The sequence below is a fragment of the Monodelphis domestica genome, chromosome 1 (assembly GCF_027887165.1).
Source record: "Monodelphis domestica isolate mMonDom1 chromosome 1, mMonDom1.pri, whole genome shotgun sequence".
NCBI classification, from domain to species: domain Eukaryota; kingdom Metazoa; phylum Chordata; class Mammalia; order Didelphimorphia; family Didelphidae; genus Monodelphis; species Monodelphis domestica.
Genome location: NC_077227.1, coordinates 327560009 through 327574425, shown reverse-complemented (window position 1 = coordinate 327574425; position 14417 = coordinate 327560009). Strand labels below are relative to the sequence as shown.

General features: G+C 38.1%; 1 pseudogene; it reads left to right on the top strand.

The window, feature by feature from the left end:
* Positions 1–12758: 12758 nt before the first annotated feature.
* LOC107650984 (ferritin heavy chain-like) lies at positions 12759–14086 on the top strand (annotated as a pseudogene).
* The last annotated feature ends 331 nt before the right edge of the window (positions 14087–14417 follow it).

The window sequence follows — 14417 nt, the reverse complement described above, 5'->3', positions numbered from 1 at the left end:
TTCCACTATACCATATCACTTATATAGCACTCAAAAGACATGACATATAGCTATACTAATAGATATTAATTTGAAGGGGAGAGAAACGTATGGGAAGGGAGGTCAATAAAGAAAGTCAGGACTAGAAAAGAAGAAAGAAAATTTAAAAAGAAAGACTTTCTTTCCATATTCCAGCTGGATTGTTTGCAAAGCTTTGAGAATTTAAGGACAAAATTGCAGCCAAGGAGAACTCCTGAACAAGTCAGCTCATAATATTGTGTTTATTTGTAACAAGAGATTGAAATCATTATTCTGTTGACTGGCAGGAGCTATTTATAGACTTCATTCTAAGAGGACCAACATGGTGGGAATATCCACTACATTACAAAATGTTCCCCCACCACCACTCCCTTTCCACTATAAAATCCTGCTTATATCTGTGTGGGCTACATCTGCCTTACCACATTAAAGCTACATTCCTTCTCTGTTATATTAAAATCTAATCATTCCTTGCAGTAAACAAGGCATTGGGGGATGGAAGGGAGCCCTCTTGAAATTATGGGATAGAGCCCAACAGCATCAAGGGACAATTCTTCCTCTTAGATCTACACCCTGGATTCGGGAGTTGTCTAGCCAGTTGAGCCACTCTGGGTTTGATTGGAAAGTCACATATGTAATTTTGGATTGTTGGGTTTACTATTTTCTTCCCAAATTGTGCCATCTTAAGGTATAGGTAGGTGTCCTATATATATTTACTATGGTTGCTCTCCAAAACAACAAAAATCATGGAATCAGAGGAAAAAAGAAAAAAAATCTAGGAGGGAATTTACAGATCATCCATCACAACCCCTATATTTTTGTAGATAAGGAAATTGGAGCCCTGAGAGCAGAATTTGCTTCTGTTAGGTCATTCAGAAAGTTAATGGCAAAATCTGGACTTAACCCAGATTTACAGACTTCTGGGCCAAGATTATTCAAGTTACACCAAGTTGTGGACCTTTTTTTTTGTTTTTCTACATGACCTCCCTCTCCCCTCCCCCCCCCCCAAATGCTTTGAATTTCCCAGTGACCAAGACTCCACAAAGGAGATCTGGATCCAATTACAGCTGCATTGCTGGGGGCACTGCTAGAAGGAACCTCAAAAGCCAATGAGGCCCCCTGCCTAGGAGCCAACAGAAGAATTTTGTCCAGAGGCAGGGAGAGCCAGGCTGGGGTGCCCCTTTGTCAAATATCTTAAAGTAGGTCTTTAAAATCGAGGGAAGGGGATAAAAAGAGAGAAGGTTTGAGTGAAACTCAGAACATATTTTGCCAACTCCTTGTCCCCTTCAAGATTCATATTCATTTGAATTTCGGGAGAAATATAACTCACATGGTTTTAATCCACCCATTGTTAAGTGATCCAAACGCTGGTTCACAAGGCAGGTTTGAGGGCCAGCAAAACTGTCAGAGCCTTTTTAAGCTTTTGTTTATTTGTTTGTTTCTCTCTAGAAAAGAGGAAGTTGCGTATTTCCAAGAGGAAACCAAATTTCAACTCCAAAGGGGCCAAACTTTCTGCTCCAGATTGACGATCTTCAAAAGACCCAAATAGATTGGAAATTTGGCAAAATATGATGTTCCTGTCTCAGAAAAAAATAAGGTATTCCTTTCCCAGAATACATCTTCACTCCACCAATGCCTAGTCTCATCTCCTATCCATAAGGTATGGAGGAGGGGGCTCTTTCTTGCCATCTTGATGAACAGAAAGACAAAGAGGCAGGGAGGCATTGGCATTGTTATTCTCTTGAACTGAAAGCACAGGAAGAGTAACCACTCTAATTTCTTTTGTGGTTTTATGATTGTCAAAGTCATCCATTTTGCAGATGAGGAAATTGAATCCCTAATAAAGTGTGACATGGTCATGTTGCTCTGAGGTGTCCCTGGTATCTGGAATAATTGATCTCTACAACTTCTCCCAATTAATTCCTTAGTTAAATAATTAATTTCTTCAAGGAAAGCAGGAATTACAATCCAGGTCTCCTGATTCTAGTTCCAGTAAACTCACTACAAATCAGCAAATTTCGAAAGCAGTTAGATAGCACAGGGGATGGAGTGCCAAACCTGGAGAATATAGGACTTGGGTTCAAATATGACCTCTGATATTTCCTAGCCATGTAACCTTTGGCAAATCACTTAGCACTGTTTGTCTAGCACCTACTTACCCTTCTCTCTTAGAGTTACTACAAGAAAAAAAAGTAAAGGTTCCAAACATACACACATACACACAGGATAAATTTCTGAGGAAAGCAAAAAAAGAAAAAAATGTCTAGAGCAGAAGTTCTCAAAGTGTGGCCAGGGATATAAAGGGATCCTAATAACTTTTCAGGGATCTACATGGTCAAAACTTTTTCATAATAATACTAACATATTTTAATTTCTATTATAGTAAATGTTAATAGATATAACCATATAAACAAAGGTTCTTTTTGTAGAGGGGATGGTAAAGAGTGTTCTCAACAATTTTTAAGAATTTAAAAAGATCCTATGTCCCAAAAGTTTGAGAACCACTGGTTTAAAACAACTTACCAATCAATCCACCATAGTCTTGTAAAAGAATCAACAGAAAAGCCTATTGAACAAGAATTCCCTAAAATATCCTACAATGAAAAAAATCTCTTTAGATATAATACTAATAAATCTATAAAAAGCATTTTCCTCATAATACCTAATGAGTTAAGTAGTGCTGGCATTTCTCCCTCATTTTATAGAAGAAAACTGAGACTCAAAAAAGTGAACTGATTTCCCTACAAGTAGTAAGTACATTTCAGAGGTAGGATTTGAACTCCGGTTTTTCTACTGTAAGAACCATTTCCTTTATATGTTGTACCAGACTGCCTCTGAACCTATATTGTTGAAGTTTAGTGTGTACCACCGGGAAAGATAATTCCATTCAGTCTATACTTTGAAATATCTCAGAAAACTTTGTCACTTGCCTATCCTTGATCAACTAACAATAATAAGCATATATACAGTGCCTTAAGCAAAGTGTTTTATATGTGTCATTTCATTAAATCCTTACAACAACCCTGGGAGCTGGGAAATGATGCTATTATTATCCCCATTTTAAAGATGAGGAAACTGAGAATGAGAACCATCAAGTGTGTGGGACAGACTTTGAAGAGAAGTTTTCTTGATTCTGAGTAGAACTCTCTCTACTATGCCACCTAGTTGCCTGTAGCATAAGAAAGAAGAATATGAGATAAGACATAAAAAAAAAACTAAAAAAGATCTCTACCCACCAAACACTGACACATTTAATTCAGCTAGCACATATCAAGCAATCATGTTTTCTTCTAGTCGATTGGGGTGCAGAGATGACTGTGACAGAGACTCTACTGTCAAAGAAAGTATGTGCTAATGTGGAGATAAGACAAATATGTATAAAGAAAACCATTTTACATACTAATATGAGCAAGAAGTCAAAAAAATGTATAAGAGAAAGGAAATATCATTTTTAGCTGGGGAAACCCCTGGAAAGTTACAGAGAGGAGGTAGTACATGAGCTGAGCCTTGAAGAAATAGGAATATTTCAATAGGTGGATACAGGTGGCAGGGGGAATATGCATTGTAACTCAATTAATATCATCATAAAAAACTCAGGATATAATTTTTAAAAACCATGAACTAGATATTGAGGATTTTTTCTGCCAACCCTACCATAATGTAGGAGTCCTTAGTCAGTTTAAGAGGATGAGAGGATTTTGGCCACTGGATAAAGATAAATGACATCACACACAAAAATCATGTCATCATTGGCTGAGAAAATCAACCACTCCCACTGGTCCTATGTATAAAAAACAGCAAGTCAAAGAGGCAGCTTGCCATTCCAGTGGTGAAAAATCCCAAGATTGAGAACACTTTGTGAAATCAGACCTGCACCAGTATCAGAGAGGGGACAGAGTTGGAAGTCATATGGGAAATGAGCCCAGAAAGAGTACCATACTCCTCCTCCTCAATGACCATGTCACTAAAGAGACTGAACTAGTAAACGATAATTCATCTGATCTGGAATTGAGAGGCAGGATGAGGTCAAGTAGATAAGGAGTCACTGAGGAAATGAGCAACTTCAGGGATCAGAGAGAAATGTCACCTATGGCCTCAAGACAAGAACTGACCCTGGGAGCCAAAGTTAAGAGAAGTTGTGAAAGGACCCTACAAAGGCAGAAAGAGCTTCCTTTACCAGGAGTTGTGAATTATTCCATTATCACATTCCTTACTAGCATGTCTCACTATTTTTTCCCACAGATTCCAAGTATTTATGTGAGAATGTACCCCAGTTCCTGGAGGAGATGTTTCTGTAACTACTATTTTTGTTATGTCATTTGAATCAGTGCTTTTGCTAAGAACTAATTGTGTCTAAATGGGAAGTCCATTAATGCGGATTTGTGAACTACAATGGTATGCGTAGATGGTACCAATGGAGAAGTAGCCTAAAAAAGGGTCCAATAGTAGAGAGGGTGACTTAGGGCCATTCTAAGCATGGAGAACAGTCAACAAACACTTATTAAGCACATACTGATGCCAGATACTGAGCATACAAAGACAAAAACTGAAACCAGCGCTCATATTCTACTGGAAGATGACACTATATTTAAGAAATCACATAAGCATATATGAAACAGATACAAAGTAAAATATAAACAAGGAAGTTAGTAAGAGAACACACTGGTATCTAGAGAGATCAGGAAAGGCATCATACGTCTACATTCTAGAATTCTAGAATTGAGCCTTGAAGGAAGTGAAGTCTTCTAAAAGGCATGCTGGGAATCGGTGATAGCCATGTGTACAAAACTATGGAAGAAGGAAAGAAGGGAAGAACAAAAGCAGGAAATAAAGAAAAGTTCAATTTGATTGAGGTATAAATTTTTTGAAGGAGAATTACATATGAAAATACTTTAAGGCCTTGTAGATATAAAAAGTTTATATTTTAGTGGCAAAGCGAAAACACTAAAGATTTATTAAACATAGATATTAAACATAATCATACTATGTATTTGGAAGATTACTTTAGTAATAGCATGAAGAATGGATAAGAAGGGGGAGAGAGTGAAGGTAAAGAGACTAGTTTGGAATCTATAATAATTGTCCATAGTACAAATAATGAGAGTCTAAATTAGTAAGAGAACAGTAGGAGTGGAGAAAAGAAGCTTTTGATAGTGTGGAACTAAAAAAGAAAGAGTTTGGCAACTGATTAAACATGGAGGTTAAAAGAGAGAGAAGAGGCAATAATGATCACAAGATTTTGAGTCTGAATGATTGGGAAATGGAAGTGCCATTAAAGTAGAAATGGAAGGTGGGAGAAGAAGCACCTTTGGGAAAGGATATAAACAATTCAAATTTTGTTGACTCTGTATACCACTCAGCTTAAACATGAAGACTTATTGGGATTTGTAGGAAGGATGTCAGGAAGAAAGAGATAAGGAAGAGAGAAGGAGGCCAGAGAATAAAGGACACTGAAGACGGCAAATCAGGAATGGAAAAGGAAAGGAAGAAAGGAAATAATTTGCAAAAAACTAGAAGGTGAGTCATAGATTAATGCTAATAAGCGTTTTTTTAACAACCCTGGAAAGTAGGAAGTTTTGCAAGCACTATCATCCTTATTTTATACATAAATATGCTTAATTGCCCAGAACCACAAATCATTGGAACCAAGATTCAAGCCCAAGTCTCCTGAACCAAATTTCAATTAAAGGCCCTTAAAGAAAAATCTGAGCCTCCCTCTTCTTTGCTATTGCTTGTCTGACCTTTTCCATCAAGCAATGGAAGAGATACTCTACTATTCACCAGGCCTTGTGTTCAAAACAAGGCTCATTTAAAGATAGACTGAATTCTCTTGTTGAAAGAGATGGTTAAGATTTTAACCTAGCAGGTTAAGATTTTCCAAATATTCCAAAGTAGATTTTTCCTCAGGAATATTCTTTGATTTCATTTCTTCCTTTTTCGATACTTCTCTTTAAAGCACTATGTTAGTGAATCAAAAAACCATTTGGATCAGATCTGTGATTTCATTAGCATACAGAGCTTTGGGTGAGAAAACCCCCTTTATCAATAGATTGGCACCTGCTGTGCAATTTGTAGTCTTCTGGAGTTCCTTTGAGGTATCAGAAGGTTAAGTGACTTGCTCAGGGTCACAAAACCACTATGATCCTTACTTCAAAACCAGTTCTCTAATCACTACATCAAAATGTGTCCTATACAGAAAAAGAAAGAAGGAAGGAACGAAGGAAAGAAGGAAGGAAGGGAGGGAGGGAGGGAGGAAGGAAGGGAGAAAGGAAGGAAGGAAGGAAGGAAGGAAGGAAGGAAGGAAGGAAGGAAGGAAGGAAGGAAGGAAGGAAGGAAGGAAGGAAGGAAGGAAGGGAGGGAGGAAAGGAGGAAGGGAGGAAGGAAGGAAGGGAGGAAGGAAGGGAGGAAGGAAGGAAGGAAGGAAGGAAGGAAGGAAGGAAGGAAGGAAGGAAGGAAGGAAGGAAGGAAGGAAGGAAGGAAGGAAGGAAGGAAGGAAGGAAGGAAGGAAGGAAGGAAGGAAGGAAACATTTATTAAATATCTATTATATGCTTAGTGCTATGCTAAATGCTTTACAAATCTCACTTGGTCCTCACAACAACCCTGTGAAGTGTTTTTCTTTTTTATCTCAATTTTATTATTATCCTAGATGAAATGAGACCGACAAAAGTTAAGTGTCTTATCCAAAATCATGCATCCATTAAATGTCTAAGACTGGATTTGAACTCATATCTTCCTGACTCTAGGCCCAATGTTCTCACCCTTATACTCCCTAGAATTCACTAATCATACACCAATTGTGTTGTATATTGGTAAACTGAAATCTACCAAGACCAGGAGTAAGACACATGTTTTACTGGAGTGGAAGAGGTAATTTCTAATGAGGAAGCAGAAAAAAAGGACATCAGAACCAGGTATCCTTATTTCTCTCTCTATCCCTCTCCCTCTCCCTCTCTGTCTCTGTCTCTCTTTCCTCTCTGTCTATGTCTCTGTCACTCTCTGTCTCTGTCTCTGTCTCTGTCTCTCTCTCTCTCTCTCTCTCTCTCTCTCTCTCTCTCTCTCTCTCTCTCTCTCTCTCTCACACACACACACACACACACACACACACACTCACTCTCTCTCCCCACCTCCACAGCTTGTGAACTTGAATTTGACTGAGTTACTCCTATCTCAGAGACTACTGCCCCACACAGAAAGTAGCATTGTTAGTACTTGCCTTGATCTTATTGAAATCTAAGGAGGAGTTATTTTAGAAATGGTAAGCATCAGAATCATCTGAGAGGGAAGAAAAATTTCATTTTAGGCAAGTGGCTTGGCATCATGGACACCCAGAAATATCCATCATGCTCTATGACCTTTTATTGTGGCTGATCATGGCACCTACACTTAGCAAGCAGTTTACTTTAAAAAAAAAAAAAAAGGTTACAAAAGACATGGTGTCGTTGTAAAGTCTATAGCGTGCCTTTAGGAACAGCTGTCACTAGTATGTGAAAACTAATATAAATTACCATGGCTCTTGTCTTTCCTGTTTTTGCAATATGGAAGGATGCATGTGCTAACTGGCTTGCTCATTTGTATGCAGGCAAAGGTCTGAACTCCTCCACTGATCTTCATTCCTAAGATAATATGACAAATCCCCTACACCAGCCCTTACTGGCATCTTCTTGTGATTCTTTACCTTGGTACAGAGGTGGCCTTGGGTCCCTAAAGGCTTGGCCAATGGAGTACAAGTTCTACTTGGTTCTACCAACTTGGAAAGTCTGTGGATATGATTCTGGTGTGATCCAATCTGATTTGATCCAATCTCAAAAGCATTGATTAAATCCTAATTTTAGACTGGAGATTTTCAAATAAAAAATGAAAGATATTTCCCCACTGCTAGGAATTTATTCTAATGGGTAGATTCAACTTGTAAACAGTTAAGTGCATATATATATATATATATATATATATATATATATGTGTGTGTGTGTGTGTGTGTGTGTGTGTGTGTGTGTGTGTGTGTGTATAAATACACACATATGAGATCTTTTGAATAGGTAGGGAACACTGACAACAAGAGAAATCAGGAAAGTTTCCCATGAGCAGAGCTTTGAAGGGATTATATAATGAAGATATAAAGAGAGAGCATACTTTAGACATGGGGAAATCAAAGGCATGGAGGTAAGAATCTGGAAAACAGCAAAAGGGACAAGTTTGGCTGGAATGTAGTATATGACATCAGTATGAATGTACAATAAGCCTATAAAGGCAGGGTGGAGTCATACTGTGAAAATCTAAGCTTGTATTTTATCCAAGAGCACTAGGGAGCTATTGAATTTTCTTGAACTACAAGGTGACAGTTAAAATGATGCTTTAGTAAGTATATTTTGGCAACTCAGTGCTAAGGTATGGAGGAATATTTTGCTCTATTAGTATAAAAAGCACTTACACTAAAAAAAATCATGCATCTTCTGAAGTAATGAAATAATTTGCATCAGGTTGTATCTTATAGTATGAGTGAGATCTGAGATTCAAAAGTATAGTAGGGGGTCAGCTGGGTAGTTCAGTGGATTAAGAGCCAGGCCTAGAGATGGGCGGTCCTGGATTCAAATTTTGTCTCAGATACTTCCTAGCTGTGTGACCCTGGGCAAGTCACTAAACCACCATTGCCTAGTCCTTACCACTCTTCTGCCTTGGAACTAATATGCAGTATTGATTCCAAGATGAAAGGTAAGGGTTGGTTTTTTTTTGTTTTGTTTTGTTTTTTAAGTATAGTAAAAGGGAATACAGAACACATAAGGCAAAATTGTTATTTGTTGTTATACTTCAGTTGTATTTGACTCTTCATTGTCCTCCTCTGGAGTTTTCTTAACAAAGACACTGGAGTGGCTTGCCATTTCCTTTTGCAACTCACTTTATAGATAAAGAAAGGAAAATGATGTTAAGCAACTTATCCAGGGTCACACAACTAAGAAGTATGTGAGGCTGGATTTGAATTCAGGTTCTCCTGACTCCAGGCCAATTCTCTATGCACAGTGCTAGAGATACAATTAATAAAAAAAAGAAAAACAATCACTGCCCTCAAGGAGTTTACAACCTAACTCAAGTTGTGTCCAAGTTATAGTCCTTCTACTAAGAGGTAAGCTACAGTGCACAGAAGATGCTATTTTATATCTTTGTACTCCATCACCTAGTTCACTGCCTTGTGCATAGAGCAGGCATTTGATAAATATTTGTTGAGTCTTAATGTGCTGTATGGGAGTACTTGAGGTTGGGGAGCTATACACTAATAGAGCTCTCACTGAAGGCAGAGTGACCTGAAAATCTATAATACACAGTAATAGCCACAATCACAATAATAGAAACTCAAATTTACATAAGGCTCTAAGATTTATAAAGCATATTTCTCACAACCATGTGTCCCATGTGGTCTCCAGTGGTATCATCTCCTTTTTACATATAAGAGAATGGAGCCTTAGAGAGATGAAATGACCTACCCTTGGTCATTTGGCTAGTAAATGTTGGGATTGGTAATAAAATCTAGATCTTTTAAATAATTAGTCACATCTGCATTATAGCATTTTATAGTTTACAAAGGAATTTCCTACTTATCTTTAAGGACCAGAAGATCAGAGACTTGACTCTTTCTCAATCTTAATCTTATCCAGTACCTAGAGTAGTATATTATACCCAATGGGTGCCCAAGAAATGTTTATAGAATGAATGAATGAATGAATGAATGAATAATTATATTAGCTAGTGTTTGAATAGTGATTTAAAGTTTGTAAAGCATTTTACAAATATTATCTCATTTTTATCCCCAACACTACCCATTTATTATGCCCATTTTATAAATGAGGAAACTGAGGCAGGCAGCAGAGAAGTGACTTGCCCAAGATCAAAGAGATAAATAAGAATCTGAAGCCAGATTAAACTGAGGTCTTCCTGAATCCAGGTTCAGAGCCCTATCCCTTAGCTGCCTCAAAGAGAAGAATGAGCAAGCCAGTGAAAAAATAAAATAACTTGTTTCTTTTTTTGCAGAACATAAAGCTTGAATTTCAATGACTTGCCTGACCATCATTACATTGTCTGAGATGGGTCAAGACCTGAGTTTAGATCTTCTTACTCTAAATGTAGTGCTCTATTCAATAGAATAATTAATAAAATCAAAATAATGAGGAGGAGGAAAATAAGAAACAATGTCTTTGTAATCCCTGCACCTATCATGGGGGAGGCTAATAAACGCTGTTTGGTTGATTTTATAAAGAGTTTTCATGAGGGGAAGAGAAAAGGAAAGAAAGAGTTCCTTCTTCATGAGCTCCAAAGAATCTGTGTTGCTGGACCAGGAGGTCATAAAGGAGCCAACTTTTCACTGGAATCTATGTCACATCTATATCTTGTCATTGTCAGGTAGGCAAGGGAAGCTCATGCCCAGACAAAGGTTTACAGAAAACACTCTTCCCCCTCCCTCTCTCCTTCTTAACTAATCAAGACCACCCACTGAGACTCTTCCAGGATTGGAGCATGGTCAGAAGAATTCTACTAGAGTTTCCGTGACAAAATAAATTCTATCAGGATAGGGTTGTTTTTTTTTTTGAGAATTTCTTTCAAGGCCAGTAGATGTTACATCATGTCTACTTACAATTTCCAAAGAAATTTATGGAAAACTGCCAGCCATTGAAAGGAAGGGAAGAGAAACAATCCAAAACAGCCCATCCCAGAACTCATGGGAGAACCTACCTTCCCCAAAGAACAAACTTCTTTTTTTAATTAGCAGGAATTATTTTCATTTGTTCTAGAAAATTAAAACTAACTAAATAAATAAATCATTCAACCTATGGGTCATAGTTGCCCATAGACTTAGAACTAGAAGAGACTATGAAGTTCATCCAGTCCAATCCCTTTAATTAATGAAGAAAGTAAGGTCCCAGAAAGTAAAGTCATTAGCACTAGATCATAGAACTATTAAGGAGCAGAGATAAGAATTGAACCTAGGTCCCCTGATTCAATGTTTCTATGTAAGAGAAATATTCTTAATAGTGTAATACTGTATCCATCATGAATCATGTAATAGGTAAGGAACAATAAGAAACCAAGAAGACAATTTTTAGAGCCAGAATGTCAGAGTAAGGAAAGTGTGAGGTTACTAACTAGAGAGGAAAAAATGTGTCCAGATAAATAATAAAACTAGGATAAGAGATTATAATATGAAAATCAACTGAAGAAACTGGAAAAAAGATTTAGGCAAGTTATATTGTGCATAGATTCAAGTATTAAGACTTTAAGCAGCCACTTCATTTATCTGAGCTTTATTTTCTTCATCTTTAAACTGAGGAGTGTGCCAAATGATTCATAAGAACCCTTCCATCTCTAATATTCATTGTATGAAACCATGAGCCTAAGGATTTTAAGGACTGTCTTGGGGGAATATGATTAAACTTATTTTGTGTAGCTTCAGAAAACTGACAGAAGACCAAGGAAGAAATAGTTATAAGACTAAAGACTTCAGCTCAGTGCGTTGGGTGGATCCTTAGAAGGATACACATAGAAAACTGACAAAATCAACCCAAATGAAATGGTATGAAGAGATTGTAGTCTGTTCCAGGGGAGGTAGAAAACACATATTCAAAGTCATGGATCTATTAATGTCATGAAGGACATAGTGAAGGATTTCTATCAAGACAAATTGTGATGGGTCTATATATTAATGAAATTGGGGCAAGTTGAGTCAATCCCCACATTTCTTTCTTTCTTTCTTTCTTTTTTTAAACCCTTACCTTTCATTTTGGAGTCAATACTGTGTATTGGCTCCAAGGCAGAAGAGTGGTAAGGGCTAGGCAATGGGGGTCAAGTGACTTGCCCAGGGTCACACAACTGGGAAGTGTCTGAAACCAGACTTGAACCTAGGACCTCCCATCTCTAGGTCTGACTCTCAATCCACTGAGCCACCCAGCTGCCCCCTAATCCCCACATTTCTATACTTGTCTATAACCAATTAGAGCTGTTATGAAGCCAAACATCATTGAGGAGACTTGAGTTAACTTTGTCCCCAGATGGTTTGATCTCAGACCCAGTTGGGGTGGGGACCCTTGGCCAAGAAGAGTATATGTAAATAATTGTAGGCTTTTGGTAGAGAGTTCCCAAGATTCAATGGGTCTTCTTGGGCCACTGTTTTTATCTGTTCCTGTAGATTGGTTTTACCAACTTGTGGATTTTTTTTTTTAACCTGGTGGTAAGTTGACTGTTTGGGTGAGAACTCTTTATTAGGACATTCAAGTTATGGATCCATTACAGCAGGCTTTGGAACCACAATCACAACCAGGTCTTGAGCTCTCCAAAACTGCTTCAGGAAGTAGCAAATTTCTTGTCGTTGCAAGTTTTCAAAGGAGAGGTCCCCTAGCAGTGCCTCAATGCAAAGGATTTATTTGTTAAGAGAGAAGCTTGACCTCTATGATCCGTACTATGTCAAAGGTTTTATAATTCCAAGGAGATCCACCTTTGCACTAGAGCAGTATCATGAAAAAGGAAATACCTTTAAGAATCAAGAAGAATATTTCAACAAACATGACAAAATCTTGCAATTACATAGAAAGGACTCTTAAGACAATTTCATATTGATAACATGACTTGTCCAAAGTATTGGGTTCTCTGATGGACTATATATTCTTATTTGACTGTATGTGATGGATTGTATGGGGTGTTCAGCCCCTCTGGTGTGAGGGCTCTCTGAGCATTTTTCAGGACTGCTCATAAACCTTTGATGTCCACCTGGTACCTAACTATAACCTATGACTCCAAGAAGCTGTGGTATGCACAGCAGTCACAGCCCAGTAAAACTGTCTCAGAAAACAAGAAAAACCAGGTTGAGGGTAACTGGCAGGCTTCAAACCCATCAATGAGTTAAAGGAATGTCTACCCCAAGCACATGAAGTCATCCCTGACAGAATGGGAAGATGAGTACAATTTATTCCAGCAACCTGAAAGCAACTGAAGCAGATACCAAGAAGTGCTTAGAGATTGTTCAGACATGAAAGATGTCGAGGTCATCTGCTGCAAACTGGGTCATTGACAGTCATCTTGATTCTTGATTTTGGAAGAGAGTGAGGCTGGAAGAGTGAGGTGGAAGACTGTGAAACTGCCCCACTTAAATCCAACTCATTCACATATCAAGACATCACCCTGTGATGTCACTGGTCCTCTTTGAAAATGAAGGCCAAACAACAAGACCATGTTTGTTACCTGAGAAGCAGTTTACATAAGGACATCTCCATTGTACCCTGAAGCTCTAAGCCTACTATATCAATTTGTCGATGTCTTACTATTTCATCCAAGCTGATGTGTCATTGAAGAACTTTGCCAAGTATGTCCTACATCAATCCCACAAGGAGAAGGACCATGCTGAGAAGCTGATGAAACTTCAAAACCAATGAGGCAGCCAGATCTTCCTTCAGGACATCAAGAAACCAGACCTTAGTGACTGGGAGTGTGGATTAAATGCAATGCAATATGCTCTGCACTTGGGAAAAAAATGTCAATCAGTCATTACTGAAATTGCACAAGCTGGCAACAGACAAAAATGGCCCCTATTTATGTGATTGCATCAAAACCCACTCACTTGAAGACAGGGCAAGTCCATCAAACAACTGGGTGATCCTGTAACTAATCTGTGCAAAAGGGGGTCCCTGATTCTGGCATGGTAGAATATCTTTTTCATACGTACACCCTTGGAAACAGTGACGATAAGAACTAGGCAACCACCTGGCATCCTCCACATTTGGGAACTGTGAACAAAACTCCTGCTGTCTTTCAGTGCTTGCATATTTTGATTATCTGACCTTTTCATGATCTGTAACAAAAAACTGCCACCTTAAATCCCAATAAAGTGACTTGGTACTTATAAAAAAAAATGGTTCCTGGCACACAGTAGACACTATATCAATACTTATTCCTTGTCCTTACCTTTCCCCTCCTAACTCATAACATCTACAAAAGTACTCTATAACTGCTCAATGAAACCTGACTAGCTGAGTTTGAAGTCTGACTAGCTGAGCTTAGTTCCAATTCTTCAGCCTAACATTTTTTGTTGTTGTTATTATTATGGTTTTGTATTTTCAGTCATGTCCAACTCTTTATGGACCCATTTGGGGTTTTCTTAGTAAAGATAATAGAGTGGTTTGTCATTTCCTTCTATAATTTGTTTTATATATGAGGAACCTGAGGTGAATAGGGTTAGGTGACTTGCCTAGTGTCACACAGTAGTCTGAGGCCAAATTTGAAAGTAGATTTTCCTGACTCAAGACCTGACACTATCCATTATGCCATCTAGCTGCCCATTTCAACCTAAAATGAGCTAGTTATTTTTCCCAGTCCTCTGCCAACTGGTTGATATGTTTGATGCAGCTATTGTTTCCACATCTAG